The 26,859-nt window shown below is 40.1% G+C and overlaps 1 protein-coding gene across 11 annotated transcripts in view; it reads left to right on the plus strand.

The window, feature by feature from the left end:
- Positions 1–9,215: 9,215 nt before the first annotated feature.
- PTPN4 (protein tyrosine phosphatase non-receptor type 4) overlaps positions 9,216–26,859 on the plus strand; it is a 258,996-nt gene continuing 241,352 nt past the window's right edge. For 7 of the 11 annotated variants that reach the window (XR_008998840.1, XR_008998839.1, XR_008998841.1 and 4 more), the window contains exon 1: positions 9,219–9,739. The gene's annotated coding sequence lies outside the window, so the exon portion shown is untranslated. Of the gene's footprint in view, positions 9,740–9,813; positions 9,834–26,859 lie in introns of those variants that run through there. The other 4 variants (XM_057505705.1, XM_057505702.1, XM_057505706.1 and 1 more) reach the window with 3 other exon arrangements.

A 26,859-nucleotide genomic window follows, 5' to 3' on the forward strand; every position in this document is an offset into this window, starting at 1 on the left:
GGGTAAATTCCTAGGAGTGGAATTCCTGGGTCAAATGATATTTCTGTTTTGAGCTTTTTGAGGAACCTCCATACTGCTTTCCACAATGGTTGAACTAGTTTACATTCCCACCAGCAGTGTAGGAGGGTTCCCCTTTCTCCACAACCTCGCCAACATTTGTTGTTGTTTATCTTTTGGATGGTGGCAATCCTTACAGGTGTTAGGTGGTATCTCTGTGGTTTCAATTTGCATTTTTCTGATGACTAGCAATGTGGAGCATCTTTTCATGTGTCTGTTGACCATCTGAATTTCTGCTTTGGAGAACTGTCTGTTCAGATCCTTTGCGCATTTTTTAATTGGATTATTTGCTTTCTGTTTGTTGAGATGCATGAGCTCTTTATATATTTGGGATGTCAACCCTTTATTGGATCTGTCATTTATAAATATATTCTCCCATACTGTAGGATGCCTTTTTGTTCTATTGATGGTGTCCTTTGCTGTACAGAAGTTTTTCAGCTTTATATAGTCCCAATTGTTCATTTTTGCATTTGTTTCCCTTGCCTGGGGAGATATGTTCATGAAGAAGTTGCTCATGTTTATGTCCAAGTTACTGTGCCTATGTTTTTTTCTAAGAGTTTTACGGTTTCATGACTTACATTCAGGTCTTTGATCCATCCATTTCGAATTTACTTTTGTGTATGGGGTTAGAGAATGATCCACTTTAATTTTCTTACATGTAGCTGTCCAGATTTGCCAACACCAGCTTTTGAAGAGGCTGTCATTTTGCGATTGTATGTCCATGGCTCCTTTATCAGATATTAACTGACCATATATGTTTGGGTTAATGTTTGGAGTCTCTATTCTGTTCCACTGGTCTGTGGCTCTGTTCTTGTGCAAGTACCAAACTGTCTTGATTACTGTGGCTTTGTAGTAGAGCTTGAAGTTGGGGAGCAAGAACCCCCCCCACTTTATTCTTCCTTCTCAGGATTGCTTTGGGTATCCGGGGTCTTTTGGGGTTCAATATGAAGTTTTAAATGATTTGTTCCAGTTCGTTGAAGAATGTTGTTGGTATTTTGATAGACATTGCATTGAATCTGTAGATTGTTTTAGGCAGGATGGCCATTTTGATAATATTAAGTCTTTGTAGCCAAGAGCATGGGATGAGTTTCCATTTGTTAGTGTCCTGTTTAATTTCTCTTAAGAATGTCTTGTAGTTTTCAGGGTATAGGTCTTTCACTTCCTTGGTTAGGTTTATTCCTAGGTATTTTATTCTTTTTGATGCAATTGTGAATGGAATTGCTTTCCCGATTTGTCTTTCTGTTAGTTCATCGTTAGTGTATAGGAAAGCAACAGATTTTTGTGTATGAATTTTGTATCCTGGAAGTTTGCTGAATTCAGATATTAGTTCTAGTTGTTTTGGAATGGAGTCCTTAGGGTTTTTTATGTACAATATCATGTCATCTGCAAATAGTGACAGTTTGACTTCTATTTTACCAATCTGGATGCCTTGTATTTCTTTGTTTTGCTGATTGCCATGGCTAGGACCTCCAGTACTATGTTGAGTAACAGTGGGGAGAGTGGGCATCCCAGTCTTGTTCCCAATCTTAGAGGAAAAGCTTTCAGCATCTCGCTGTTAAGTATGATGTTGGCTGTGGGTTTGTCATATATGGCCTTTATTATGTTGAGGTAATTGTGCTCTATGCCCATTTTGTTTAGAGTTTTTATCATGAATGCTTGTATTTTGCCAAATGCTTTTTCAGTGTCTATGGAAATGATCATGTGATTTCTGTCCTTCTTTTTGTTGATGTGGTGGATGATGTTGATGGATTTTCTAATGTTGTACCATCCTTGCATCCCTGAGATGAATCCCACTTGGACATGGTGTATGATACTCTTGATGTATTTTTGAATTCAGTTTGCTAAGATTTTGTTGAGTATTTTTGCATCTATGTCCTGATTGGTCTGTAATTTTCTTTTTTGGTGGTGTCTTTGCCTGGTTTTGGTATTAGAGTGATGCTGGCTTCATAGAATGAGTTTGGAAGTATTCCCTCCTCTTCTATTGTTTGGAAAACTTTAAGGAGAACAGGTATTATGTCTTCTCTATATGTCTGATAAAATTCAGTGGTGAATCCATCTGGTGCAGTGGTTTTGTTCTTGGGTAGTTTTTTTATTACCACTTCAATTTCCTTCCTGGTAATTGGTCTGTTTAGATTTTCTGTTTCTTCCTTGGTCAGTCTTGGAAGGTTGTATTTTTCTAGGAAGTTGTCCATTTCTTATAGGTTTTCCAGCTTGTTAGTATATAGATTTTCATAGTACTCTCTAATAAATTTTTGAATTTCTGTGGGGTCTGTCATGATTTTTCCTTTCTCATTTCTGATTGTGTTGATGTGTGCAGATTGTCTTTTTCTCTTAGGAAGTCTGGCTAGGGGCTTATCTATTTTGTTTATTTTTTCAATGAATCAGGTCTTGGTTTCATTGATGTTCTCTATTGTTTTATTTTCTCAATTTAATTATTTCTTCTCTGATTTTTATTATGTCCCTCCTTCTGCTGACTGTGGGCCTCAATTGTTCTTCTTTTTCCAGTTTCAATAATTGTGACTTTAGACTATTCATTTGGGATTGTTCTTCCTTGTTTAAATAGGCCAGGATTGCTATATACTTTCCTCTTAGAACTGCCTTCCCTGTGTCCCACAGAAGTTGGGGCTTTATGCTGTCATTGTCATTTGTCTCCATATATTGCTTGATCTCTGTTTTAATTTGATTGTTGATACATTGATTATTTAGAAGCAGGTTGTTAAGACTCCATGTGTTTGTGAGCCTTTTTGTTTCCTTTGTACAATTTATTTCTAGTTTTATGATTTTGTGGTCTGAGAAGTTGGTTGGTAGAATTTCAATCTTTTTGAATTTACTGAGGCTCTTTTGTGGCCTAGTATGTGGTCTATTCTGGAAAATATTCCATGTGCACATGAGAAGCATGTGTATCCTGCTGCTTTTGGGTGTAGATTTCTGTAGATGTCTGTTAAGTCCATCTGTTATAGGGTGTTGTTCAGTGCCTCTGTGTCCTTACTTATTCTGTGTCTGGTGGATCTGTCCTTTGGAGTGAGTGCTATGTTGAAGTTTCCTAGAACGAGTGCATTGCATTCTACTTCCTCCTTTAATTGTGTTAGTATTTGTTTCACATACATTGGTGCACTGTATCGGGTGCATATATATTTATAATGGTTATATCCTCTTGTTGGACTGACCCCTTTATCATTATGTAATGTCTTTCTTTATCTCTTGTTACTTTCTTTGTTTTGAAGTCTATTTTGTCTGATACAAGTAGTGCAACACCTGCTTTTTCCTCCCTATTGTTTGCATGAAATATCTTTTCCATCCCTTTATTTTTAGTCTGTGTATGTCTTTGGGTTTGAAGTGAGGCTCTTGTAAGCAGCTTCTAGATGAGCCTTGCTTTTTTATCCATTCTGTTACTCTGTGTCTTTTGATTGGTGCATTCAGTCCATTTAAGTTTAGGGTGATTATTTAAAGATATGTACTTATTGCCATTGCGGGCTTTAGATTCATGCTTACCAAATGTTCAAGGGTAGCGTCTTTACTATCTATCCATCTAACTTAACTCTCTTTTTCAACTATTATAAACACTGTCTGATGATTCTTTATTTCTCTCCCTTCTTATTCCTCATCCTCCATTCTTTATATGTCAGGTGTTTTATTCTGTACTCTTTTGTGTTTTATTTGACTGATTTTGTGAGTAGTAGATTTTATTTTTTTCCTTTAATTAGTATTTGGTTGGTCTTCTTTCTTTGGTGTGATTTTATTTTCTTTGTTGACATCTGTTTGCCCTAAGGAAGGCTTCAATCTAGAGCAGTCCCTCTAGAATATCCTGTAGGGGTGGTTTTTGGGAGGCCACTTCACTCAACTTATGTTTGTCTGGGAATTGTTTAATCCCTCCTCCATATTTAAATGATAATCATGCTGGATACTGCATTCTTGGTTCAAGGCCCTTCTGTTTCATTGCATTAAATATATCATGCCGTTCTCTTCTGGCCTGTATGGTTTCTGTTGAGAAGTCTGATGATAGCTGGAAGGGTTTTACTTTTTAGGTGACCTTTTCCCTCTCTCTGGCTGCCTTTAATACTCTGTCCTTGTCTCTGATCTTTGCCATTTTAATTATTATGTGTCTTTGTGTTGTCCTCCTTGTGTCCCTTGTGTTGGGAGTTCTGTGTGCCTCCATGGTCCGAGAGACTATTTCCTCCCCCAGTTTGGGGACGTTTTCAGTAATTATTTCTTCAAAGACAGTTTCTATCTCTTTTTCTCTCTCTTCTTTTTCTGGTACCCCTATAATGCAAATATTGTTACATTTGGATTGGTCATACAATTCTCTTAATATTCTTTCATTCCTGGAGATCCTTTTATCTCTCTCTGCCTCAGCTTCTCTGTATTCCTGTTCTCTGATTTCTATTCCATTAATGGCCTCTTGCACCTCATCCAGTCTGCTCTTAAGCCCTTCCAGGGATTGTTTTATTCCTGTATTCTCCCTCCCAACTTGATCCTTTAGCTCTTGCGTATTTCTCTGCAGGTCCATCAGCATCATCATGACCTTTATTTTGAATTCTTTTTCAGGAAGATTGGTTAAATCTATCTTCCCAGGCCCTCTCTCAGGGATTGTCTGAGTAATTCTGGATTGGACCAAATTTTTCTGCCTTTTCATGGTGATAGAGATAGCTGTTGGCAGGTAGCACATGTGTCAGCTGGGAGAACAAAATCCTTTCCTGTTTGCTGGTAGCCTTGCCCTTTTCTGCTGCCTGTGTCGGTTACCCGCACTCCTGGAGCAGCCTCCGGATTAATCCCCTAAGCTGCCATATGCGGGGTTGCCTTTAGGGTAGACCAGAGCCCTGTGGGGAGTGCCAGGTGTGTTGGGTGTGCTCTCCTGTGAGAGCGGTGCCCCTCTGTCTGTGCCGGGCTTCTGCACACCGGCAGCGGCCTTTGGGTCTGGCCTGGGTGGCTGTGTGCTGAGAGGAGATTCTGGGCGGCTGCTGGGGATGTGGCCACTCCCAGGCCGCTGCACTGGCTGCCACGGGCATGCACAGCCACTCTCTGGCTACTGGCTCACTGTTTTGGGGGTTGCACCTGCCGGCGGAATGACTGGCAGGCTATTTATCACTGTGAGAGGCTTCAGAGCTGCGCTGTCTCCCCAGGGGTTAGGGCACCTGGAGTTCCCCAGTATTCACAGCTACTGGGTTTAGTGTGCCAGGACAATTCTGTCCAGCTGTGGGGTCCCTGTCCCTTTAAGTCTTTCCAAAAGCACTCACTTTTCTTTTGTCCCCAGGGAGCTGGTTGTGGGGACCCACTCGCATATTTTGCTTTTCTGTTTCTCTAATATCCCGCACACTGTGTACTGTGTGTCTGCGCTCCTGGTGTGGATTACTGGAGCTGGTTGTATAGCAGTCCTGGGCTTTCACTCCCTCCCTGCTCCGACTCCTTTCCTCCCACCAGGGAGCTGGAATGGGGGGAGCGTTCGGGTCCCACCGGGTCGCGGCTTGTATCTTACCCCCTTCATGAGATGCTGAGTTCTTGCAGATGTAGATGTAGACTGGGTGTTGTGCTGTATCCACTGGTCTTTTTTTTAGAAATAGTTGTATTTGTTATATTTTCCAAAATATATACGGTTTTGGGAGGAGATTTCCGTTGCCCTACTCACACCACTATCTTGGCTCCTGGAGTCATATATTTTTTAAGGCCCAAATCCATACCACTCTGAGCTCTATCTAGCAAACAGTCTAGATTTCCCTTAGGGGTCTCCTCCCTAGATAATTCCAGTGACTGAAGGGTTACTACGTTTTTCCAAAGGGGTCCTTCCTAGTTGGTGAAGGTGGGGGTGGCTGGTCACAGTGCCCGGTCCAAGCTCCTTCTCTGCTGCCTTGCAGCTGCCAAAGGTCATTGCCAAGTCCCAGGAAGCATGGCTTGGCTGCACAGGCTAGATAGAACAAATGCCCATTCCTCCCAGGCTGTAGCTCCCCAGACACACAGGCAAAATGGTCAGTCCTTACCTACCAATACCCTCCAACCGCAGACACAACCTTTTTTCACTCTTAGTCTCCCAAAGCACAGCCAAAGACAGGTTGTAGACAATGGGAAAATGGGCACAGTCAATAGCACTGTCTGCCAATAGACAGCGCAGCTCTGAAGCCTCTCACATTTAAATGAAGAAATTTTTAAATGAAGAAAAAATGTTGCTAATGCTCAAATGCTAAATTAAATTGTTTTTTAATTATGTGTAAACATAAGATAGGTAAGAAGTCCTTATTCTCATAGCAGTTCTACATCTATAAAACAATTTTTCAAATTAAATTAACAAAATTAAAGTTTCGATTAATATTACATATGTAAGGTAGTAGATGATGTTGCTTTGCTGAAATTAAATTTCCCCTTTCCATGAAAATATGGAACTCACTACTGTGATAGGAGGTTTTCTAGGCATGCTTATAATTGACTTACTTATCCCAATATTCTTCTCTATTAGAATTTCTGTGAAACTTTTGTACAGTTGTCATGAGGACACTTGACCTTCACTTAGCCAGAATGTATCACTCCCTAAGAAGTATTCTATTTTTTCTCATTAGTCCAAGGAATGTTTTAGTTATAATTATTGGTGCCAAATACAAAATCAAGTGGCAGTATTTGATTACAAGGGGTCATCAAAATGATCCAAAATAGGTATACATAAATTTTTTAAGATTATAATTTAAATAAAAGCAAAAATTCACATGTTTGTAGAGAATTTGCAATATGCATGATTCCATTTATATGAAATGTCCAGGGTAGCCAAATAAAAACAGGAAGTAGATAAGTGGTTGTCAGGGGGAGGAGGGAGGAGAGAGTGACAGCTGCTAATGGGTACAGAAATTTTTTGAGGTGCTGAAAATGTTCTGGAATTAGTGGTGATGGCTGCATAACATTGTAAATGAAGTAAAAATCCACCCTAAAAGGGTGAGTTTTTTGGTATGTGAAATATGTCCCAATTTTTTAAAACGTGACTTAACAGTTTCCCTAAAGAATGGTTGATGGAGATAAGGTTTACATTTCTTTACCTAATGGGCTTATTTTGTGGAGTTTCCCAAAACAAAGAGTATCCCTCCCTGCCCCTTCAATGTTGAGACTCCAGCTACATTTATATTAGAAATCAGATTTGTATTTGTATAATCGGTCACTGTGGTTTACGTGTGGGGCAGTAAAAATGAGCTAGAGGAGGAAAGCCTGGAGATAGGAAATTAGTTGGGTAACTAGTTACAAGGCTCTACAGGGCATCAATAACGACAAACCTAGATCAGACTAGCCTAACCCAGAGACACAGCAACTTACCATATTGAAGCTAAGAGCCTGCTCTTTTTTGACACCAGGCAGTGTTATCAGGCATTAGAGGGGATACAAAGATGATTAAGACAAAAATCTTGTCCTCAAGTAGCTTACCATGTAGTAGTGACAATAAAACCCACATAAGTAACACAGAATAGGATGTACATTGTGATAAAAAAGGGAGGTACATACTATCTACCGCGTTCGCCCCTTGTGGCGGTGACGACAGCGATACGTACACAGACCTGGTTCACTTCAGTTGTTTATTGTTGCTCGGAAGGCCGGGAGAAGGTGAGTGAGAAGAAGCAACAGCTGGAGGGAGCAAGTGAGAGGAAGAATGAGAGGAGAGAGAGAGACAGAGAGAGTGAGAGTGTGAGAGAGTGAGTGCTTCTCTTTCCTGCTTATGCCTTATATAAAGGAAGCTGGCCTATGGTGATCAAGATCATGCGTGACCTTTAAGCATGGGGCAAGCCTATAGGAGCAACTTCCTTATGCTAATGCCACCAAACCAGGCAGGGTGGCGCCCAGGAAGCGTGCGCCATCTTAGGGCATTGGTCAACTAGAGTGGAAGGGCAGTGTTCAGCCATAGTGGGACTCAGCCTCGGCCGTAGGCCGGCCCCTACACTATCGATGTCAAAGGAAGAAGTTCTTACTTCTGGTGTAAGTTCCATGTGATCTGTGGCTGGAGGAGAATTGGATGTTGAGAGGTGGCCATGAAGTGAAGGGGCATTTTAGTAGAGGGAATTGTGTAAACAAAGGCATAGAAAATGGAGATCTAGAAGCAGGAAAGGGAAGGATGAATGAGCACTAGCTGGACTAAGCTCTGGGAAGGAAAGTAAACAGAAGAGGTAAAACAGGAATAATACAGACTAACAGATTGATGGAAAAACTGATCATGTGTGTGAAGGAGAAGAGGGTCAACAGAAATTGCTTTTTCACAGATTTTTTATAAATGTGCAAGATTTCATATTGCAATGCTTCCCCTCGGTAAATAGGCCTTTGTTGGCTTAGAGGGAAAGTGATTTCTGAAAGAACGTTTCTATGACGGCCAACTCTGGTGGGGTACCGAGGCTAAAGAGCAAAGAAGAGCAAGAAGGCGCCAGACGACAGGAAAGGGAACTGACAAAAATGAATGCAAAAAAGGAATGTGACGGTCCCTGAATCCTTCCTCCTATCATTTCAGTAGAGGTCACCCCGCCCGTAGGCGTCTGTCTTATCACCAATAAGTTTGTACCATCAATAAAATAGTAGAATTCACCTGGCTAAGAACCCTGGCGTGATAACGCCAAATTCATGTGCATTATCAGAATGTATTTAGTTTTTAAAAACACACTGTCCCTGGCACACGGATGGCACCCAAACGTTTGCTTTATAAATTAATGCTGTCTTTTCTGTGTTTTAGGGCCTATATTAGGAGAGGAAATGATTCAAAACTGCATCCTAAAATCTATATCCTCTGCTAGCACTGAAGTTGCAACGACCTAGTTCCAAGAAGTCTGGTTTCGCCTTTTAAAACAGGTTTTTGCCCTTCCGTCAGGTCCCTTAGTCAGTAGGTCCAGCAGAGGTCGCAGTTCGAAAGACCAATCACTGCTAGGCCATGGGGCGGAGCCACAGCGCTCGCCTCTCCTCCCGCCCAGGCTCCACAACCTATCCAGGTCCGTCCTCCCGCGCACCTGCGTGTCTCCCCGCGCGGCGGCTGTGCGACTCTCCAGCCGCGTTAGCGGGAAGGGGTTTTGCCTTGTCTCTCGCGATATCGCCTCCTGCTGCTGCCGCTGCTGCTGCTGCTGCTGCCCGATGCTCCGGGCAGCTGAGTGGTGGCGACTGCGCAGCCGCCACGTTTGGTTGCTATGCTGTGGCCTGGGAGACGGGGCGTGCTTGAGGGAGGAGACGGAGGAGGAGGGAAAGGAGGAGGAGGAGGAGAAGGAGGAGGAAGGAGGGCGTTGAGCTCCGCTTGCACTCACACACAAACGCTGCTCAGGATTACCCGCCTGCTCCCGCCGCGCTGTGCGCTTTTCCGCGCTTCGCGGCGCCCCCACATTGTTCTCGCCGGACTCCTGGGTCCTCAGGGGCTGAATTCGGGGCCTAAGCCGGGGAGAGGAGAGACTTGGCCTTTGCTGAAGGGTCGGAGCATTGGGGCCAGGCCCCCCTCCCCCACGGCACTGTGCGGGGTGTGGATTATCTCATCCCCGCAGAGGTGGGAGCGCACGCCGGCTGCCCGCCTCCCCCCGCCTTCTCGGCGGCGCCGGCCGCGGCAGCCCTGCAGTATGAAGTGGTGCTGGCGGCTCCGGGCCGTGGCGGGGCCGCTACGGCGGCGGCTGCCGGCGGGGCACTGAGGCAGCCCCCGGGAGCGGCGCGGCGGACGCGCTTTCTTCTCCAGCGGAGAGGACGCGGCTGTAGTGAGAAGGTAAGAGGCTCGCAGGTCCTCTCCGGCCTCTCGGCCCTGCGCCGGACACGAGGCTGTTCCCTGGGGCGTGTGCGTCTCTGGCGAGGCTAGCCAGGTAGAGCAAGCCGGAGATAACGATGATATAGAAGGGAAGAAAATAAGGACGCCCTCCCCCACGTTTTCCTCCGGACCTCTGCTCTCGCAGCTCCCCGCGGTTATCGTTGGAATCTCTGCTAAGGGTGAGCGAAGGGAGAGGAATGGAATAGGTGCAGAGATGGAATGTTCCACTGCACCTAAACTCTATCGAGTTTTTCCATTGCTGGTAGGGTCCCCCCCCCACTTTTTAATTGGCTCGTATAATCGCCTCCTCCATGCTGCTTGGGCAGACTGCCCCTGCCATTGAAGTTTTCAAGTCCCTTACGATTCTACTGCTATATACTGGTATTTAGGGATGTTTAGTTGGGACGAAAAGTTAAGATGTAGCTATGTAGTTGAATAGACTTAGCAGTGTATTTCCCAAGGTCTCCTTAAAATGGAACAGTTTACCATTGCACACTGTATAGATGTTTCTGTGAAACTCTGATGAGTGGGAGACTATGTTGCATTGTATAGTGACACCACTATGGACAAGGGGAATTTGTAGGATTTTCAAGTGCTTGTTCTAGGAGAACCTGCATATCTGCAGTAAACCAACTGCTTTTAGAATCAGAGATTGGAGTAATAGTAGGTTTATATGACCAGATCTTGGGCTCAGTTGAAATAGTACAGTTTTAAATGTTTATGGAGGGAAAACAAAAAGCCAAAAGCCAGTGTATCCAATTTGTAAAAGATGATTTGAGTAAAAAGAAGATTGTGGAACAGTAAAAGTCAGGGTATTTTTTAATCCTGATTTTCGAACCTTAACGCGCCAGAGGAAAAAAAGTTATTTTTCATTTTTTGAAGGTAGGAGCTGACCTTAAACTAAATAGTTATTCAGAGCCTAAAGTGTACTTCATGGAATAGAGCTGAATATGTCAGTTAAATCTGGAACTTGATGAATATAAATTCAACTCGTAGGTTTCTTTTTTTTTAAAAGACTTTTCTTGTAAGCAAGTTTGTGTGCAGAACTTAACTAACTCATTAGCAAAAGAGTGCAGTCACTTTGTGGACATCACAATTTTTTGTCAATGAATTTATGCTGTACTTACCACAAAATCTATTTTTACATCTCATTTTTTTTTTAATGGCACATGTATCTTTGTTACCATTTTAAATTGAAACGTGCACGGTCCCATTGTATGTTCTTGAATGGTTTATAGGAAGAGAACCATGGTCTTTTTCTACATGGGAATATTTGTAATTTAGTCAATCTGTTTTAAACATTTGGCATCAGATTTTGAAAAACACAAGGAGCCGTCACTGTTACGTAGTTTTTATTATCAATTGAGTAGGTTCAAGTTTATTAAATTAGAAAATCACAGGTTCCTCAAAAATAGTAATGAATGAGGATGTGACTGACTTACTGCCTGTTTTTCTAACCTGCTCAGCTTCTGGGCTGTGGGTATTGAATTGTTTCAAACTTGTGGTTTTTTTTCTCATGTTCTAATGGAGTATCTTTAAAACTGTCCCTAGTAACTTTTTTACTTTAAATTGTGACACCCAATTTCTAATTTAGGCTAGGCATAAAACCAGCATTGATTGAAGGAACACACTGGCTAAAAATACTTTCTGGGTCAGATGTACTTAGAATTCAGCCTCAGGAAAATTCATTTGAAGTATTCTACTGTGACCAGTGTACACTTCATTATTATAGAAGGACTTAAAAAATTATAGACTCTCACAAATCAGATTTCATCAGTTCAGGCATGGAAGTCTAAGTTTTTTAAATGTGTAAAGTACTTTATGTAGGATAGTAATAAAAACTTTTTTCATTGTTTATTTTTTACTTATGTGACTCCCCCCCAGACTATTATTAAAACTGTGATTTATATATTCCAGATTGTTTTGTCTTTAAATATAACTAGAGTTATAAAGTGACAGTACAATGTGTAGTGTTAACTAGTGTTTATTCATGACTTATATTCTTAACTCTTTAAGGGAGCTCAGTGGTCATGTTTTTGAGTAAATCTTTAAAGAACAAAGTAAGAAAATGCCAGATACTTTCAAAGAGACTGTTGTTGACAGATACTTAGAGGACTTTTTATTCCCCCTTCTGAGGGCCAGTATAGTCAGTTTTAAACAATAAAACTTTAAAAAATATGTAAAAATCTTGTTTGGTGGATGTTCAGAGACAAATGTTTAAAAATTCTGCCTTGATTCTTTTTTTTTTTTGGAATTTTTAAATTAAGGTATTGATATACACTCTCATGAAGGTTTCACATGAAAAGCATGTGGTTACTATGTTCATGCATATTATCAAGTCCCCCCCATACCCCATAGCAGTCACTGTCCAATCAGTATAATAAGATGCCACAGTCACTATTGTCTTCTCTGTGCGACACTGCCTTCCCCACGATCCCCACCACACCATGTGTACTAATTAATCATAATACCCATCAATCCTCTTCTCCCTCCCTCCCCACCCACCCCTCCCCTTTGGTAACCCTAGTCCCTTCTTGGGGTTTGTTAGTCTGCTGCTGTTTTGTCCCTTCAGTTTCGCTTCATTGGTACACAACACAAATGAGGGAAATCATTTGGTACTTGTCTTTCTCCACCTGGCTTATTTCACTGAGCATAACCTCCAACTTCATCTATATTGGTGCAAATGTTAGGATTTTTTTCTTTCTTATGGCTGCATAGTATTCCACTGTGTTTATGTACCACATCTTCTTTATCAATTAATCTACTGATGGACACTTAAGTTGCTTCCATATCTTGGCTATTATAAGTAGTGTTGCAATATACATAGGGGTGCATATATCTTTTTGAATCTGAGAAGTTGTTTTCTTTGGGTAAATTCCTAGGAGTGGAATTCCTGGGTCAAATGGTATTTCTATTTTTAGTTATTTGAGGAACCTCCATACTGCTTTCCACAATGGTTGAACTAATTTACCTTTCCACCAGCAGTGTAGGAGGGTTCCCCTTTCTCTGCATTGTCACCATCATTTGTTCATAGTCTTTTCGATGTTAGCCATCCTAACTGGTGTGAGGTGATACCTCATTGTGGTTTTAATTTGCATTTCCGTGATAATTAGCAATGTGGATCATCTTTTCATGTGTCTGTTGGCTGTCTGAATTTCTTCTTTGGAAAAGTGTCTGTTCATATCCTCTGCCCATTTGTTAATCGGGTTATTTGCTTTTTGGGTGTTGAGGCATGTGAGTTGTTCATATATTTTGGACATTAACCCCTTGTCAGATATGTCATTTGCAAATATATTTTCCCATACTGTAGGATACCTTTTTGTTCTACTGATGGTGGCCTTTGCTGTACAGAAGATTTTTAGCTTGACGTAGTCCCATTTGTTCAGTTTTGCTTTTGTTTCCCTTGCCCGAGGAGATGCATTCAGGACAGAGTTGGTCATGTTTATATTCAAGAGATTTTTGGCTATGTTTTCTTATGGTTTCATGACTTACATTCAGGTCTTTGATCCATTTTGAGTTTACTTTTGTGTATGTATTTGGACAATAATCCAGTTTCATTCTTTTACATGTAGCTGTCCAGTTCTGCTAACACCAGTTGTTGAAGAGGCTGTCATTTCCCCGTTGTAAATCCACGGCTCCTCTGTTGTATATTAACTGACCATATGTGCTTGGGTTTATATGTGGGCTCTTTATTCTGTTGCATTGATCTATGGATCTTTTCTTGTGCCAGTACCAAATTGTCTTGATTACTGTGGCTTTGTAGTAGAGCTTGAAGTCGGGGAGCATAATCCCCCCACTTTATTCTTCCAGGATTGCTTTGGCTATTGGGGTCTTTTGTGGTTCCATATGAATTTTAGAACTATTTGCTCTAGTTCATTGAAGAATGCCATTGGTATTTTGAAAGGGATTGCTTTGAATCTGTAAATTGCTTTAGGCAGGATGTCCATTTTGACAATATTAATTCTTCCTACCGAAGAGCATGGGATGAATTTCCACTTACTAGTATCCTCTCTAATTTCTCTCCAGATTGTCTTGTAGTTTTCAGGGTATAGGTCTTTCACTTCCTTGGTTAGGTTTATTCCTAGGTATTTTATTCTTTTTGATGCAATTGTGAATAGTATTGTTTTCTTGATTTCTCTTTTTGCTCGTTCATCATTAGTATACAGGAATGCTACAGATTTTTGTGTATTTATTTTGTATCCTGCAACTTTGCTAAATTCAGTTATTCTTTCTAGTAGTTTTGGGGTGGATTCTTTAGGGTTTTCTATGTACAATATCATGTCATCTGCAAACAGTGACAGTTTAACTTCTTGCTTACCATACTGGATGCCTTTTATTTCTTTGTGTTGTCTGATTGCTGTGGCTAGGACCTCCAGAACTATGTTGAATAAAAGTGGGGAGAGTGGGCATCCTTGTCTTGTTCCCAATCTTAGACGAAAAGTTTTCAGCTTCTCGCTGTTAAGTATAATTAATGTTGGTTGTGGGTTTGTCATATATGGCCTTTATTATCTTGAGGTACTTGCCCTCTTTACCTATTTTGTTGAGAGTTTTTATCATGAACGGATGTTGAATTTTGTCAAATGCTTTTTGGCATCTTTGGAGATGATCATGTGATTTTTGTCCTCCTTTTGGTCATGTGGTATATGATGTTGATGGATTTTTGAATATTGTACTATCCTTGCATCCCTGGAATAAATCCTACTTGATCATGATGGATGATCTTTTTTGAAGTATTTTTTAATTAGGTTTGCTAATATTTTGTTGGGTATTTTTGCATCCAGGTCAGGGGTACTGGACTGTAATTTTCTTTTTTTGTGATGTCTACCGGGTTTTGGTATTAGAGTGATGCTGGCTTCATAGAATGAGTTTGGATGTATTCCCTCCATTTCTACTTCTTGGAAAATGTAAAGGAGGATGGGTATTAAGTCTTCACTAAATGTTTGATAAAATTCAGCAGTGAGGCCATCTGGTACAGGACTTTTGTTCTTAGGTAGTTTTGTCATTACCAGTTCAATTTTGTTGCTGGTAATTGATTTTTTCAGATTTTCTGTTTCTTCCTGGGTCAGCCGTGGAAGGTTGTATTTTTCTAGAAAGTTGTCCATTTCTTCTAGGTTATCCAGTTTGTTACCATATAATTTTTCATAGTATTCTCTAATAACTCTTTGTATTTCTGTGGTGTCTAGTGATTTTTCCTTTCTTATGTCTGATTATGTTTATGTGTGTACGCTCTCTTTTTTTTTTTTTTAAGTCTGGCTAGGGGCTTATTTATTTTGTTTATTTTCTTGAAGAACCAGCTCCTGCTTTCATTGATTCTTCGTATTGTTTTATTCTTCTTGATTTTTAAAATTTCTGCTCTAATCTTTATTATGTCCCTCCTTCTGCTGACTTTGGGCCTCATTTGTACTTCTTTTTCTAGTTTCATTAATTATGAGTTTAGACTGTGCGTATGGGATTGTTATTTCCTGAGGCAGCCTGTATTGCAATATACTTCCCTCTTAGCATGGCCTTCTGTGTGTCTCACAGATTTTGCGGTGTTGAGTTATCGTGTCATTTGTCTTTACATATTGCGTGATCTCTGTTTTTATTTGGTCATTGGTCTGTTGATTATTTAGGAGGGTGTTGTTAAGCCTCCATGTATTTGTGAGCTTTTTTGTTTTCTTTGTGTAATTTCTTTCTAGTTTCATACCTTTGTGGTCTGAGAAGCTGGTTGGTACAATTTCAATCTTTTTGAATTTACTGAGGCTCTTTTTGTGGCCTAGTATATGATCTATTCTTGAAAATGTTCCATTTGCACTTGAGAAGAATGTGTATCCTTCTTTTGGGTGGAGTGTTCTGTAGATGTCTGTTAGGTCCATCTGTTCTAATGTGTTGTTCAGTGCCTCTGTCTCCTTATTTGTTTTCTGTCTGGTTGATCTGTCCTTTGGAGTGAGTGGTGTGTTGAAGTCTCCTAAAATGAATGCATTGCTGTTTTCACCTTTAATTCTGTTAGCATTTGTTTTACATATGTAAGTGCTCCTGTGTTGGGTGCATAGATATTTATAATGGCTATATCCTCTTGTTGTACTCACCCTCTGCCTTGATTCTTTTTTTGTTATTAGGAATGTAAAGTTGGTGACCTCACTAGTAATGGTAAGTGTATGTGACTTAATGTGCCTAAATATGAATTGTTGCCTTTGTGTTAAATTTGTTATTGGCAGAAATTCCGTGCTTACAAACTAAGTGGAATTTTGTTCTTTTCTGGGTAATAACGTGCATGGTGTAAAGTGCTTTTATATGCTACAGTCTAGATTTGTTAAATTTGGCAGTATATTAGATTAAGCTATGAAGACTTGAAGATTGTTTTAACATTCCAGAAATTCTTTTTATTGTTTGCCAGAACACTATAGGAGGAAGGTATTATTTCTTCATTTAATATTTAATTAGTAGTACAGATGGTAAAAGGGAATGTGATGTAGAAGTACTGCAGTATGTTATTTATTGGTGTGGAAGTACAGCATCTAGACAGTGTAACTTATTTTCCTTTGCATGATCAGTCAGTATAGTCATATTTAAAATAGATGAAATACAAGAGGAGAAATTTATTACATTCTCTTCCATTTCCTTAGAGACATTTTTGTCCACATTCATTACTCATTTCATTATTATTACTATTTTTTTATCTTATTATTTTATTTTGGTATCATTACTCTACAATTACACGAGGAACATTGTTTACTAGACTCCCCCCATCACCAAGTTCCCCCCACATTCCCTGTTGCAGTCATTGTCCATCAGCACAGTAAGATGTTGTAGAATCACTGCTTGATTTCTCTGTGTTGTACAGCCCTCCCCATGACCCCGCCCACATTATACATGGTAATCGTAATGCCCCCTTACTTTCCACCCTCCCTTCCCACCCATCCTCCCCAGTCCCTTTTCCTTTGGTAACTGTTACTCCATTCTTGGGTTCTGTGAGCCTTCTGGTGTTTTGCTCCTTCAGTTTTTCCTTTGTTCTTATACTCCACAGATGAGTGAAATCATTTGATACTTGTCTTTCTCCTGAACATAATATTTCACTTATTATATTATTTCACTGGCTTATTTCACTGAACATAATACCCTCTAGCTCCATCCATGTTGTTGCAAATGGTAGGATTTGTTTTCTTCTTATGGCTGAATAATATTCCGTTGTGTATATGTATCACATCTTCTTTATCCATTCATCTACTGATGAACACTTAGGTTGCTTCCATTTCTTGGCTATTGTGAATAGTGCTGCAATAAACATAGGGGTGCATCTGTCTTTTTCAAACTGGCCTGCTGCGTTCTTAGGGTAATTCCTAGAAGTGGAATTCCTGGGTCAAATGGTATTTCTATTTTGAGCTTTTTGAGGAACCTCCATACTGCTTTCCACAATGGTTGAACTAGTTTACATTCCCACCAGTAGTGTAGGAGGGTTCCCCTATCTGCACAACCTTGCCAACATTTGTTGTTGTCTTTTGGATGGTAGCGATCTTTACTGGTGTGAGGTGATATCTCATTGTGGTTTTAATTTGCATTTATCTGATGACTGGTGATGTGGAGCATCTTTTCATGTGTCTGTTGGCCATCTGAATTTCTTCTTTGGAGAACTGTCTGTTCAGCTCCTCTGCCCACTTTTTAATTGGATTATTTGCTTTTTGTTTGTTGAGGTGCATGAGCTCTTTATATATTTTGGATGTCAACCCTTTATGGGATCTGTCATTTATGAATATATTCTCCCATACTGTAGGATACCTTTTTGTTCTATTGGTGGTGTCCTTTGCTGTACAGAAGCTTTTCAGTTTGATGTAGTCCCACTTGTTCATTTTTGCTTTTGTTTCCCTTGTCTGGGGAGATAGGTTCATGAAGAAGTCGCTCATGTTTATGTCCAAGAGATTTTTGCCTATGTTTTTTTCTAAGAGTTTTATGGTTTCATGACTTACATACAGGTCTTTGATCCATTTCGAATTTACTTCTGTGTATGGGGTTAGACAATGTTCCAGTTTTACTCTCTTACATGTAGCTGACCAGTTTTGCCAACAGCAACTGTTGAAGAGGCTGTCATTTTCCCCATTGTATGTCCATGGCTCCTTTATCATATATTAATTGACCATATATGTTTGGGTTAATATCTGGGGTCTCTATTCTGTTCCACTGGTCTATGGGTCTGTTCTTGTGCCAGTACCAAATTGTCTTGATTACTGTGGCTTTGTAGTATAGCTTAAAGTTGGGAAGTGAGAAGCCCCCTACTTTATTCTTCCTTCTCAGGATTGCTTTGGGTATTTGGTTCTTTTGTGGTTCAATATGAATTTTGAAACGATTTGTTCCAGTTCGTTGAAGAATGCTGTTGGTATTTTGATTGGCATTGCATTGAATCTGTAGATTGTTTTAGGCAGGATAGCCATTTTGACATTATTAATTCTTCCTAGCCAAGAGCATGGGATGAGTATCCATTTATTAGTGTCCTCTTTAATTTCTCTTTAGAGTGTGTTGTTTTCAGGGTATAGGTTTTTCACTTCCTTGGTTAGGTTTATTCCTAGGTATTTTATTCTTTTTGATGTAATTGTGAATGGAATTGTTTTCCTGATTTCCAGTTCTGCCAGTTTATTATTAGTGTATAGGAAAGCAACAGATTTGTGTGTATTAATTTTGTATCCTGCAGCTTTGCTGAATTCCGATATTAGTTCTAGTAGTTTTGGAGTGGAGTCTTTGGGGTTTTTTATGTACAACATCATGTCATCTGCAGATAGTGACAGTTTGACTTCTTCTTTACCGATCTGGATTCCTTGTATTTCTTTGTTTTGTCTGACTGCTGTGGCTCGGACCTCCAGTACTGTGTTGAATAGCACTGTGTAGAGTGGGCATCCCTATCTTGATCCAATCTTAGTGGAAAAGCTTTCAGCTTCTTGCTGTTAAGTATGATGTTGGCCGTGGGTTTGTCATATATAGCCTTTATTATGTTAAGGTACTTGCCCTCTATACCCATTTTATTGAGAGTTTTTATCATGAATGGATGTTGAATTTTGTTGAATGCTTTTTCAGCATCTATGGAGATGATCATGTGGTTTTTGTCCTTTTTGTTGATGTGGTGGATGATGCTGATGGATTTTCGAATGTTGTACCATCCTTGCATCGCTGAGATGAATCCCACTTGGACATGGTGTATGTTCCTCTTGATGTATATTTGAATTCAGTTTGCTAATATTTTGTTGAGTATTTTTGCATCTATGTTCATCAGGGATATTGGTCTGCAGTTTTCTTTGTTGGTGGTGTCTTTGCCTGGTTTTGGTATTAGAGTGATGCTGGCTTTGTAGAATGAGTTTGGAAGTATTCCCTCCTCTTCTATTTGTTGGAAAACTTTAAGGAGAACAGGCATTATGTCTTCTCTATATGTCTGATAAAATTAAGGGATGAATCCATCTGACCCGGGGGTTTTGTTCTTGGGTAGTTTTTTGATTACTGATTCAATTTCTTTGCTGGTAATTGGTCTGTTTAGATTTTCTGTTTCTTCCTTGGTCAGTCTTGGAAGTTTGTATTTTTCTAGGAAGTTGTCCATTTCTTCTATGTTATCCAGCTTGTTAGCATATAGATTTTCATAGTATTCTCTAATAATTCTTTGTATTTCTGTGGGGTCTGTCATGATTTTTCCTTTCTCATTTCTGATTCTATTGATGTGTATAAATTCTCTTTTTCCTCTTAATAAGTCTGGTTAGGGGCTTATCTGTTTTGTTTATTTTGTCAATGTTATTTATTTCTTCTCTGATCTTTATTATGTCCCTCCTTCTGCTGACTTTGGGCCTCATTTCTTCTTTTTCCAGTTTCCATAATTGTGACTTTAGACTATTCATTCGGGATTGTTCTTCCTTCTTTAAATATGCCTGGATTGCTGTGTATGCTGCGTCCCACAGAAGTTGGGGCATTGTTCTCTTGTTGTCATTTGTTTCTGTATAGTGCTTGTTCTCTATTTTAGTTTGGTCATTGACCCATTGATTATTTAGGAGCATGTTGTTAAGTCTCCATGTGTTTGTGAGCCTTTTTGTTTCCTTTGTACAATTTATTTGTAGTTTTATGCCTTTGTGGTCTGAGAAGTTGGTTTGTAGAATTTCAATCTTTTTGAATTTACTGAGGCTCTTTTTGTTGCCTAGTATGTGGTCTGTTCTGGAGAATGTTCCATGTGCACTTGAGAAGAATGTGTATCCTGCTACTTTTGGGTGTAGAGTTCTGTAGATGTCTGTTAGGTCCATCTGTTCTAGTGTCTTGTTCAGTGCGTGTGTGTCCTTACTTATTTTCTGTCTGGTGGATCTGTCCTTTGGAGTGAGTGGTGTTTTGAAGTCTCCTAGTAGGAATGCATTGCATTCTGTTTCCTCCTTTAATTCTGTTAGTATTTGTTTCACATATGTTGGTGCTCCTGTAGTGAGTGCATAGATATTTTTAATGGTTATATCCTCTTGTTGGACTGACCCCTTTATCATTATGTAATGTCCTTCTTTATCTCTTGTTACTTTCTTTGTTTTGAAGTATATTTTGTCTGATACATGTACTGCAACACCTGCTTTTTTCTCCCTATTGTTTGTATGAAATATCTTTTTCCATCCCTTGACTTTTAGTCTGTGTGTGTCTGGGTTTGAGGTGAGTCTTTTGTAAGCAGCATATATATGGGTCTTGCTTTTTTATCCATTCTGTTACTCTGTGTCTTTTTATTGGTGCATTCAGTCCATTTACATTTAGGGTGATTATTGAAAGATATGTACTTATTGCCATTGCAGGCTTTAGATTCGTGGTTACAAAAGGTTCAAGATTAGCTTCTTTACTATCTTACTGTCTAACTTACTCACTTTTGAGGTATTATAAACACTGTCTTATGATTCCTTATTTCTCTCCCTTCTTATTCCTCCTCCTCCTTTCTTTATATGTTGGTTGTTTCATTCTGTGGTCTTTTGTATTTCCTTTGTCAGCTTTTGTGGGTAGTTGATTTTGTTTTTTGCCTTTCATTAGTATTTGGTTGGTCTGCTTTCTTTGCTGTGATTTTATTTACTCTGGTCACATCTATTTACCCTTAGTAGTGCTTCTCTCTATAGCAGTCCCTTTAAAATATCCTGTAGAGGTGGTTTGTGAGAGGCAAATTCCCTCAACTTTTGCTTGTCTGGGAATTGTTTAATCCCTCCTCCATATTTAAATGATAGTCATGCTGGATAAAGTATTCTTGGTTCAAGGCCCTTCTGTTTCATTGTATTAAATACATCATGCCATTCTCTCCTGGCCTGAAAGGTTTGTGTTAAGAAGTCTCATGATAGCCTGATGGATTTTCCTTTGTAGGTGAGCTGTTTTCTCTCTCTGGCTGTCTTTAGTACTCTGTCCTTGTCTTTGATCTTTGCCATTTTCATTATTATATGTCTTGGTGTTGTCCTCCTTGGGTCCCTTGTGTTGGGAGTTCTGTGTGCCTCCATGGTCTGAGAGACTATTTCCTCCCCCAGTTTGGGGAAGTTTTCAGCAATTGTTTCTTCAAAGACAGTTTCTATCTCTTTTTCTCTCTCTTCTTCTTCTGGTACTCCTATAATGCTAATATTGTTGCGTTTGGATTGGTTGCACAGTTCTCTTAATATTCTTTCATTCCTGGAGATCCTTTTATCTCTCTCTGCTGCAGCTTTGTGTTCCTGTTCTCTGATTTCTATTCCATTAATGGCCTCCTGCACCTCATCCAGTCTGCTCTTAAGCCCTTCCAGAGATTGTTTTATTTCTGTATTCTCCCTCCCAACTTGATCCTTTACCTCTTACATATTTCTCTGCAGGTCTATCAGCATGGTTATGACCTTTATTTTGAATTCCTTTGCAGGAAGATTGGTCAAATCTATCTCCCCAGGCCCTCTCTCAGTGTTGTCTGGGTAATTCTAGACTGTACAAAATTCTTCTGCCTTTTCATGGCGATAGCTGTCGGTAGCGCATGTGTCAGCTGGGAGAACAAAGTCCTTTCCTGCTTGCTGGTCACCTTGCCCTTCTCCAACGCCTGTGTCCATTACTCGCACACCTTGTGCAGACTCTGGATTAATCCCCTAAGGTGCCATGGGCGGGGTCGCTGTCATTGTAGCTCTGAGCCCTGCGGGGAGTGGCAGGCACGCTAGGCATGCTCTCCTGCAGGAACAACGTTCCTTCGCGCCTTGCCCCGGTTTCCTCTGCCTGTGTCGGCCTGCTGCATGTCTGAGGCAGGCTCTGATTCTGGCCCAGGCGGCTGCACGCCGGGAGGAGATTCTGGGCGGTTTTTGTGGTCTCAGTCGCTCCCTGGCTGTTCTGCCATTGCGAGTGGTCACGCACCTGCTCCCTGGATGCTTTATCGCTGTGATCGCCCATGCGACCGCTCCCTGGCTGCTCTGGCTTTGCGTCCGCACGTGGGGCTGCTCCCCAGCTGCTTGGCCTCTGCATGCATGCGTGTGGCTGCTATCCAACTGCTCAGCTGCTGTGGTGGGGCTGCGCCTGCGGAGGAACGACTGGCAGGGTGTTTATCACCATGAGGGGCTTCATCGCTGCGTTGCCTCCCAGGGGTTGGGGTGCCTGAAATTCCCCGGGGTTCCCAGCTGCTGTGCTGAGTGTGCCTGGATACTTCCGTCCAGCTCTCAGGCCCCTGTCCCTTTCAGACTTTCAAAACGCACTTGCTTTTCTTTTGTTCCAGGGGAGCCGGCTGCAGGGACCCTCTCACAGATTTTACTTTTCCGTTTCCCAAATATCCAGCACACCGTGCAATGTGTGTCTGCGCTACCAGTGCGGATTACTAGGGCTGGTTATTTAGCAGTCCTGGGCTTCCACTCCCTCCCCAGCCCAACTCCTCTCCTCCTGCTGGGGACCTGGGGTGGGTGGGGGGGTCTCTCAGGTCCCGCCATGCCATGGTTTGTATCTTACCCCCTTTGTGAGATGCTGAGTTCTCGCAGATGTAGATGAAGCATGGCTGTTGTACTGTATCCTCTGGTCTCTCTTTTAGGAAGAGTTGTATTGTGTTTTCAAAAATATATATGGTTTTGGGAGGACATTTCAGCTGCCCTACTTATGCCACCATCTTGGCTTGCCTCTCATTTCATTATTTTTAAGTAGAAACACTGGAAGAGAGGTGCAAGTATTTAAAGAGGTTGATAGGAACCAATTGAAAATTAGATACTGTAGATTATCTTGAGGCAATATATTAATTTGAATGAGTTAATTGTGTTTGTGTCTTTAGCTAGGAGGTTGGTTACATAGAGGAGTCGAAAGACAAAAGCGTCTAGATGGTAAATGTTTACTGTCTGTTAAGTGCCACACAGTGTAAAAGGGCTTTTCATGTTATTCCATGTAATCGTCCAAGTAGACTTTGTGAGGAGATATTGTTAGTGCTTTGCTTCTTCGCCCTGCTTCCCCAAATGCGGGCAAAGAGAAATTGAATGATTTATCTAGGATCACACTTTTAAGAAGTAGAATTAAAACTAGAGCTGTCTGTCTCTGAAGCTTCTTATTAGATCATGCTGTCTGATTAAGCTTTCTGCAATGATAGAAATACTGTTTTTCTGCAGTCAGATATGGCAGACATTTATCCATGTGTGGATGGAGCACTTGAAATGTGATTATTGTGCCTGAGGAACTGAATTTAATATTGTATTTAATTTTAGCTAGTTTAAATTTAAATAACCAGATGTTGCTAAGTAGCTTTAGTATTGGACCCCCCAGCTTTAGATCATGCTACCTAGAAAATCTGAGTTGTAGGATTGACTCTTCTACTAGCTTATATATGACATCAGGCAATTTATTTAGTTCTTGAGCCTCAAATTTAATCTGTTGTGAAAATGAAGAAGTTATCACTAAGATTGTCTCCTGGGTGCTTTTTTGTTCTAAAGTTCTGTGTTTCTTGTTAAAATGTACAGTGGCACTTAATATTTGCAGGCATTTTATCTGAAAGGGTCCTTCCTAATATATTCACCCATAAAGGTGATAAAGATTTTTATTCAGTCAGTTTCTCTTTTTGAGAAGAGTATGTATAAAGCACACATAAAGGGTAATGGATTATTTTCCCCCGAACTGTTTGGCAAAAACATTGTGTAACCAAAGGCAGTACTTTTCCTTGGAACAAGTTTGAATCTTTAAAAACCGTACTTTAGTAAGACACCTTCCCATTTAAGAATACAGTAGTTCTCCCTTGTCTGCAGTTTTGTTGTCTGGGATTTCATTTTAAGTATGGTGCATAAGCAGATGATCCTCCTGACATATAATCAGGCCTAAGGCTACATTACAATTCCTATGTCGTCCCCTTCACTTTATCTCTTCACAAGAGGGTGAGTACAGTACAATAAGATACATTGAGAGAGAGAGAGACATATTCACATAACTTTTATGATAGTATATTGTTACAGTCATTCTATTTCACTATTAATTGTTGTTGTTAATCTCTTACTGTGCCTAACTTATAAATTACACTATCTTAGCTATATGTGTATAGGAAAAGCCATAGTATATGTAGGGTTTGGTACTGTCTGTGATTTCAGGCATCCACTGGGTGGGAACTACCCCCAAGTAGATAAGGGACTACTGTATATTACAGTTCCCTGTTGCTTATCAAATTAATTCCAGACTTAGCTGCTTGACCTTGAAGGCTTTCTACCAGCTGCATTTCACTAACCCTGGTTTCTCATTCTTGCTTAAAAAGAAAACATTCTTGTTTTTCCTGTTACCTTGTTTCTTCAGTTTAAACATGGCTGTCCAATCCATGTACCTCCTCTTAAGTCTTCCTAAAAAATCCACCTTTTTCTAGAGGAATGCTGCTTAATCCAGTCGTAATGATGAGACTTTGAATCCTGGTTATAAGTACTGCGGGCTAATACATGATTGTTTAGATAATAGTTAGTTGACTACATCCTTCTTAAGTTTTTTATTACCTGTTCTGTGTCTTTAAATGTGAAAAAAATTTTAAGTGGGGATTGTTTCTTTTGTATTGCCTCATGAAATTTAGTCCATTTTCAGTAATTCTGCTTTGAAAAGTTGCTAATTTTTACAAAATGATAAATAATATGACAACATTTACCCTTATTCACAATCACCACTCTAGTAGATATTTTTGTTTCCTTTCAGGTGGTTACCCATATTTCTTTTTTATAGAGTAACGTAGAGATACAATTTTGGGTTTAATAAATTGGAAACAGCATAGTGGAAGCAGCAATGTGGGGAAAATATGACAGACTTTGGAACATTCAGCTGGATTGGAAACTGGTCTCAAAACCCTTGGGTAAATTATATACCTTTGAGGCTACTTCTTGTCTGTGAAATTAGGATGATAATACTTGGCCTTGAATTGTTGTGAGGATTTGGATGATATATATAAAACATGTAGCATTATTCTTTTTTAAATGGTAAAGACATATTTATTTATTTTATTATTATTATTATTTTTTATTAAGGTATTGATATACACTCTTATGAAGGTTTTACATGAAAAACATGTGGTTACTGTATTCATGCATATTATCAAGTCCCCCCATACCCCATTACAGTCACTGTCTATCAGTGTAATAAGATGCTACAGTCACTGTTGTCTTCTCTGTGCTACACTGTCTTCCTCATGATCCCCCCCACACCATGTGTATACTAATCATAATACCCCTCAATCCCCTTCTCCTTTCCTTCTCACCCACCCTTCCCCACCCCTCCCCTTTGGTAACCGCTAGTCCCTTCTTGGAGTCTGTGAGTCTGCTGCTGTTTTGTTCCTTCAGTTCTGCTTTGTTGTTACACTCCACAAATGAGTGAAATCATTTGGTACTTGTCTTTTTCCACCTGACTTATTTCATTGAGCATAATATCCTCCAGCTCCGTCCATGTTGTTGTAAATGGTAGGATTTGTTTTCTTATTGCTGAATAGTATTCCATTGTGTATATGTACCACATCTTCTTTATCAGTTAATCTATTGATGGACACAGGTTGCTTCCATATCTTGGCTATTATAAATAGTGCTGGAGTAAACATAGGGGTGCATATGTCTTTTTGAATCTGAGAAGTTGTTTTCTTTGGTTAAATTCCTAGGAGTGGAATTGCTGGGTCAAATGGTATTTCTATTTTTAGTTATTTGAGGAACCTCCATACTGCTTTCCACAATGGTTGAACTAATTTACATTCCCACCAACAGTGTAGGAGGGTTCCCCTTTCTCCACATCCTTGCCAGCATTGGTTGTTCCTAGTCTTTTCGATGTTGACGATCCTAACTGGTGTGAGGTGGTATCTCATTGTGGTTTTAATTTCCATTTCTGATGATAATTAGTGATGTGGATCATCTCTTCATGTGCCTGTTGGCCATCTGAATTTCTTCTTTGGAGAAGTGTCTGTTCATATCCTCCGCACATTTTTTAATAGGGTGATTTGCTTTTTGGGTGTTGAGGCGTGTGAGTTCTTTATATATTTTGGATGTTAACCCCTTGTCAGATATGTCATTTGCAAATATATTCTCCCATACTGTAGGATACCTTTTTGTTCTACTGATGGTGTCCTTTGCTGTACAGAAGATTTTTAGCTTGACGTAGTCCCATTTGTTCAGTTTTGCTTTTGTTTCCCTTGCCTGAGGAGATACGTTCAGGACAAAGTTGCTCATGTTTATATTTAAGAGATTTTTGGCTATGTTTTCTTCTAAGAGTTTTATGGTTTCATGACTTACATTCAGGTCTTTGATCCATTTTGAGTCTACTTTTGTGTATGTAGTTGGACAATAATCCAGTTTCATTCTTTTACATGTAGCTGTCCAGTTTTGCTAACACCAGTTGTTGAAGAGGCTGTCTTTCCCCATTTTAAATCCATGGCTCCTCTGTTGTATATTAACTGACCATATATGCTTGGGTTTATATGTGGGCTCTTTATTCTGTTGCATTGACCTATGGATCTTTTCTTGTGCCAGTACCAAATTGTCTTGATTACTGTGGCTTTGTAGTAGAGCTTGAAGTTGGGGAGCATAATCCCCCCACTTTATTCTTCCAGGAGTGCTTTGGCTATTCGGGGTCTTTTGTGGTTCCATATGAATTTTAGAACTATTTGCTCTAGTTCATTGAAGAATGCCATTGGTATTTTGACAGAAATGTAGCACTATTCT

Source organism: Manis pentadactyla, chromosome 8, assembly GCF_030020395.1.
Source record: "Manis pentadactyla isolate mManPen7 chromosome 8, mManPen7.hap1, whole genome shotgun sequence".
Lineage (NCBI taxonomy): Eukaryota > Metazoa > Chordata > Mammalia > Pholidota > Manidae > Manis > Manis pentadactyla.